This window comes from Dendrobates tinctorius, unplaced genomic scaffold (assembly GCF_039654945.1).
Source record: "Dendrobates tinctorius isolate UK_male_01 unplaced genomic scaffold, ASM3965494v1 ptg000154l, whole genome shotgun sequence".
NCBI lineage: Eukaryota > Metazoa > Chordata > Amphibia > Anura > Dendrobatidae > Dendrobates > Dendrobates tinctorius.
The window spans coordinates 14,764,202-14,770,173 of NW_027361821.1; the positions used below are offsets into that span (position 1 = coordinate 14,764,202).

Here is a 5,972-nt window from a genome sequence, read left to right on the forward strand (position 1 = left end):
GATCCAGGATCCAGCCTACAATGATTAGTCATTTACCCACCACCAATTATCAGAATGCTTTTAATGCCGTTAGACGATATATGTAACAGATGCGCATCTGAAGCTCGGCATAAAAGATGCTCGTGAAAAATTAGTTGCCAAAGACGTATACATATTACCAAGACCATGCAAATTTCACAGCCGAAAACTATTTGTTCAGGTGTAACGAACACTGTTAAAGGAATGCCAGTAAACGTAGTTAACCACGATCCTGGGAAACAACAGATTTCTTCTTTACAAGATATGGACGATGATGGTATTGATGATAACTTGGAACTTTCCAACATCCCCATCAAGGAGATGAAGATCACAGCTGTCAATACTGTGGAAAAAAGGCCAGGAATGTCTGGAAATTCATTTTCTCTTTGGCAAACTTTATCTCTTACTAAAGTGGTACAGAATGATGCATACACAGCTCCTATGTCTACTCAGCACAAGACTTCGCCACCTTTATTGCACACAAAGGCTCAAAACAACGTGTCACGGACACTTGTCACAAAAGAAGCCAGTTCATCAGTAGGGCCCACTCCAAAAAAGTCTGTCTTTAGCCCTTTTGAACGCACAAAAATGACCATTAATAATTTGCATCCAAGAGTCACAGCGGAAGATATTGTGGAGCTTTTCTGTGTATGCTGTGCATTGAAGCGCACCTGCTTGTTGAGTTCCAGAGTTGCAGGGGTTATGTTTGTTAAAAAGGAAGATGCAGTTGGTGCCTACAAAGAGTACAATAACAGATACCTAGATGGACAACCAAAGAAATGCAATCTTCCTTTGAATGGTAGTGTGATAACATAAGACCAGCCCATGCGTTTAAGATTAAGTGATACCCCATCAAAGAAGGAAGGTGAATCTAGAAGAAATACAACCTCCTCCTCCTTCGGCGTCGCTTAAAATCCTCCTGAAGTTGATCCTGATGCTATCTTAAAAACACTCTTTAAATCCTCAGGGTCATCAGCAGTCATCCAACCACCTGCATTTAAGATTAAGCTCTGATGACACCAACACAAATTGGAGACTGTAATAAGAGAGATTCATGATTCACATATGAGCCCATAGACTCCTTTAAAATAAACCCTCCATTTTTCTTCTTGGTTTTTGATTAGCGCTGATGATCACCAGCAGGTAGTTGATGTTTGAAGGAGTCTGGCATCAGGCATTGGACAATTAATCCTCTTCCCAGCATTGCAGTACAGCTCACCTTTGTTGTGCGACAATTGCATTATTGCATCAAGAATTTCCATTTTCCCCTTGCTCTAGTATTCTAATAGAGCACAAATATGGTTCTACTGTTCTGTCAAGGGAGGCTAAATACATTTTTAATAATTTGTATAAATTTTGTCAATAATCTGTTTCTAATTAAAAGATAATCTTTGTTGTTTTGTAGTTTTAATATCTGGATTCCTACAAATGGATCTCAAGGCCTTCATATTCCAGTAAATGGGGAGGAATTACAGTCCACCGACTGTGTTCTAGACAAATACATTTTTTATGCCTAATTAATGTTTTACACTATAAAAACGTCATCCAGAACTGTTCAATACTTATTGCCCTGTGGCTGAAACATGTTTTGATATCTGTGATCTGAATAAAGAGTAATGCTGAAGGGAAATAGATCACACTAATAGTGATCTAAATACAGAGATGTGTACAGAGGAATGCTAGTATGACACAGATTGTGGAATTCTATCAACTTCATCTGCATTTAAAATGTTTTATTTAATGTTGGTAGTTAAAAAAATAACTCTAGTTTTGGCAGGACATAGTGCCACACCACGACTATCTATTTGCTCTTCCTGTACAACCCTATAAATTTTTTAAATTGATATTTATTTGGACTCCTCATTAGGAGGGGGGAGACATAAGAAATGATAGGTGAACTATGCTGAGACCAAAAACACCGTTTTGCAAACCATAACGTGGCTGTTGCATCACGAAACATGTTCACCCTGGTGATCTACTGGTGGTGTCTGAAGAGACATTGGCGATGGCCTCCTAAAAATCTTTGCCCAATTTAAAGGAGTGGGTCTCCTATACTTGTAATGCCCATACACTATCAAACATTTCCCACTAGGGGTACACATCAGCATAATGTGTAAACATTTTTTAACTGACATCAAAAACACCCTTTAACACAATAACGTGGCTGTTGCATCATGGACCACGGTCACCATGGTGATCTAGTAGTGCTGAATTATGAGAAGGAGGAGGATGACAACAGCAAATAGGTGAAATCAGGAAGCGTATACCCATGTGTGGGTGTGAAGAGGCGCATGGTAATAGAGTTCCCCAAAAAAGACACTGGATTACAGTTTGTTTCGCTACTATCATTCGGTGGTGTACAATAGTCTGGCCCAATCCAACCCTTGATCACTTTTAGAAGTCAGCCTGTCAACTTATCAGTTAGAATTACACCAGTGGCACAAAATACCCGCTCTGACAAAACGTTGGTGGCAGGGCAGGCCAGGACCTCCGAGGCGTACAGCCAGTTCATGCCACGTGTCCAGCTTGGATGCACAATAGTTATAAAGCACAGAGGAATAACAGAAGATGTTGGTATGGTCAGCAAGGTACTCCCCAAGCATCTTAATAAACTTTGCACTCCTTGTGAGAGTACCCCGCGCCTCAGGGCCTATGCGATGGGAGGGTCTGAGAAAACTCTCCCAGAACTTTCCAGTGTTACCCTGCCTCTGCTAGATTGGAGTTGTGTCTCTCTCATTTGTACTCCTTGGTTGTACAACAAACTGGGACCTCTGCCACCAGCATTTTCAGATGGGAAATTTTTTTAAAATTCCGCAACAAGGCCCCTCTGGTACTGCATAATTTTAGTAGACCTGTCTGCTTCTGGAATAAGAGATAGAAAGCTCTCCTTGTAGCGTGGGTCTAGAAGTGTCACCAACCAGTAATAGCTGACACCCAAAATTTTGAGAATGCAAGGGTCATGGGAAAGGCAGCATAACATAAACTCAGCCATGTGTGCCAGACTGCTAACAGGCAAGACTTCTGTGTCCTCACCAAGAGGACGACTGACCATGCTCACCTCCTCCTCTTCCTCCCTGTCCTCAGGCCATCCACGCTGAACAGACAGCATGACAGTTGTGCTTGTAGTACTGTCTAGAGCGCTTGAAAGTAGCTCCTGTTCCTCCTCCTCTTCCTCATTGTCACCCAATCCATATTGGGATGAGATGAGACTGGGCTGTGTGTAATCATACTGTATGGTTCCTTGCTCCATCTCATCAATCGCCGCCTGCAATGCATCTTCTTTGATTGTGAGCAGAGAGCATTTTAGAACACAGGAATGTGGGCTGGTGATGCTAATTATGGTGTCATCACCCCTCACCATCTTGATGAAGCCCTCAAATGACACAATTTTTAGCCCACAGATAGGTGAGGCATTTAATGGAAATACCACACTTATCTGACTTATATTTTGTTATAAAACTGCAAAATATTGTCTATATCTAGGCTAAGACACAGCAAAAACAGTTCAATGGAGCAACAAAAATGCCACAATTATTTGCCCACAGATAGGTGAGTCATGTGATGGCGATACCAGACTTTAAATTATCTGTCCTCAATTTTTTTTGTTTTACAGCAAAATTGTTCCAAAAAGTAGGCTAATTGTGTCAATAACTAGGCTAAGATACAGCAAAAAAGTTCAATGTAGGACTGAAATGCCAGAATTTGAGACTTTAAGTTATCTGGCCGGTATTTTTAAAAAAAATAAAAAAATAATGTCACTAACTAGCCAAAGACACAGCAAAAACAGTTCAATATAGGCCTGCAAGGCCACAATTTTTAGCCCACAGATATGTAGCCTGTGTTTTTATTTTTTACCGCAAAATAGTGTCACTTACTAGGGTGGTGTGGTGTATGGTTGAAGGTTATACTTCTGACAGGGTATAATTTATCTTACGGTGGCCAAGCTTTCTATCAGGAGAAGAGTCAGTCCTTCTCAAATTACACACACAGGATACTCCACAATACAATCTTTGCACAGTAACTGCTTCTAGACAGAAGATGATGGTGGTAGTAGTTGGTGCATTTAGGCCCCAGTCATGAAGCAGCCGTAAGAATTTGAAAGAAGTTTTTTATTTTTTTGTTTACTGAAGGTAATAGGGAAAATTATTATTTTTGAACAGCATTAAACTCCAGTGAAGGACAGAAGTTTACTGTCAAAACGTAGTCCCAATCCTGAAGTTCTTTCTGCACATTGTCATCTCTGTGAATATGGTCCAAAAATGTTCCCGCTTGTTTTTCTCTCTGTTCTGTTACTAGTCGAGTGTGATTTGCTAACTCTTTTATTACAGAATAATCAGCTCTCATTCTATCAGTTAAACCTTTCAAATTGCAGAATTTTGGAATCAGATTAATAGGCCCTGTTGGCATTTTTCCTGGACTTATTGTTTTTTTGGGATTGTGCATGAGAGCAGGCTATTTCAGGTCTGTGATCTGCTTGTTATATTGATTTTTGTAATAATCGATGAAACTGATTTCACAGCCATCTGACTACATGAAAGTAGACTCCGGAGTTAAATTCCAGTTGATATAATCATTACGATATGTACGATTGTTGTATTAGGTAAGAAATATCTGTCCAATCAGTTCTTTGCTGCAAGCATCATAGAAGCATGTGATCCAATTTTCGAGTGCAAATTGTACATTACATCCAGAACAGCTTCACTTTGCAGGACCTTGTGGCTAAAATCAATGCAGAACATGATACTAGTCTCGTACTGCAAAATTGAGGTGATAAATCCTTGCTGCACAGATTGTGTGTTCTGACTTCTTTAACATCATTTGGGTGATAATTCAGACCTATTTTCTTCATATTCATCATCTTCAGAAACCTTTGGAAGATAATGTAAAACTGAAAGCAGGTTGGTGAAGTTGGTGGTAACTCATTTGTCAAAATAATTGTAATGTTTACTATTTCTCCATTGCGTGTGCGGCACGCTACCTCATTAATCTTATTTAACTTCTTTGGCAAGAAACCATTTGCTTTACCTATTAATTCATGATTCTGGTAAAGCAGAGCTGATCTCGGGGATCTACATTCCAGCTGTGGACTGTAGTCAACATGGTACCGGTAAAAGACCCACTGGGGTCTAGCAATCAATTTGACAGTTTTTGCATAGCTGAATAGAGTTTTCAGAAAAAGCAGATTTTGATTCTATGACATGTTGGACGGATTGTCTAGTGGAAACACTCATATCATGGAAGTGACATCTACGACAACCATGCTCTCCAACTGACACATCTTGAAATCCAGCCGAAATGTCAATCTCTAGCTTCTGGTCTAGCAACTGCAGGAGCTCCTATTTGATGTCCTTGTTCAACAAGTTTAGTATTAGTAGGTGATGGCTTGTCAGAATCCAGACCAGAGCACCAGGCTTGGGTGGTTGCGAGTCCTGACCCCATGCTCTCCGACGTGCTCTTGCTCTTCCATTCATGATTTAATCTAGAAGCTTTCGCCTTCGTAATCCACTGACAGAGTACAACACTGCCCAAGTGTTCACCTTCTGCTCCTCAGACTTTCTATCTGCGCAGTAACTGCCTATAGGCAGAAGATGATGATGGTGGTAGTAGTTGGTGCATTTGAGTCCCAGTCCTGAAGCAGCCATAAGAATTTGAAACAGACATCTTTTTACTGATGTTAATGGGGCAAATTATTATTTATAAACAGCAGTAAACTCAGGTACAGGATTGATGATTGCTGTGTACCTGCAGACAGGCAGATCTTATTAACCTCTGGTTTTATTAAGTCTGATTATCTCTTCTTCAGCACTGTGCTCTGTTTCTGCCCTGAGGTAATTCTTCCTCCTAGAGGTGCAATGGTAGCCTTCCTCATATGAAGACTATTAACTCCCCTTTTCATGCCAGTCCCCTTTTTAAGCAAAGCCGGCAGGGAGAAAGTAGTTAATTCCTTCACCTAC

General features: G+C 40.4%; 1 pseudogene; it reads right to left on the bottom strand.

The window, feature by feature from the left end:
• Nucleotides 1-4,180: 4,180 nt before the first annotated feature.
• LOC141050871 (piwi-like protein 1 pseudogene) lies at nt 4,181-5,489 on the bottom strand (annotated as a pseudogene).
• Between the last annotated feature and the right edge of the window lie 483 nt (nt 5,490-5,972).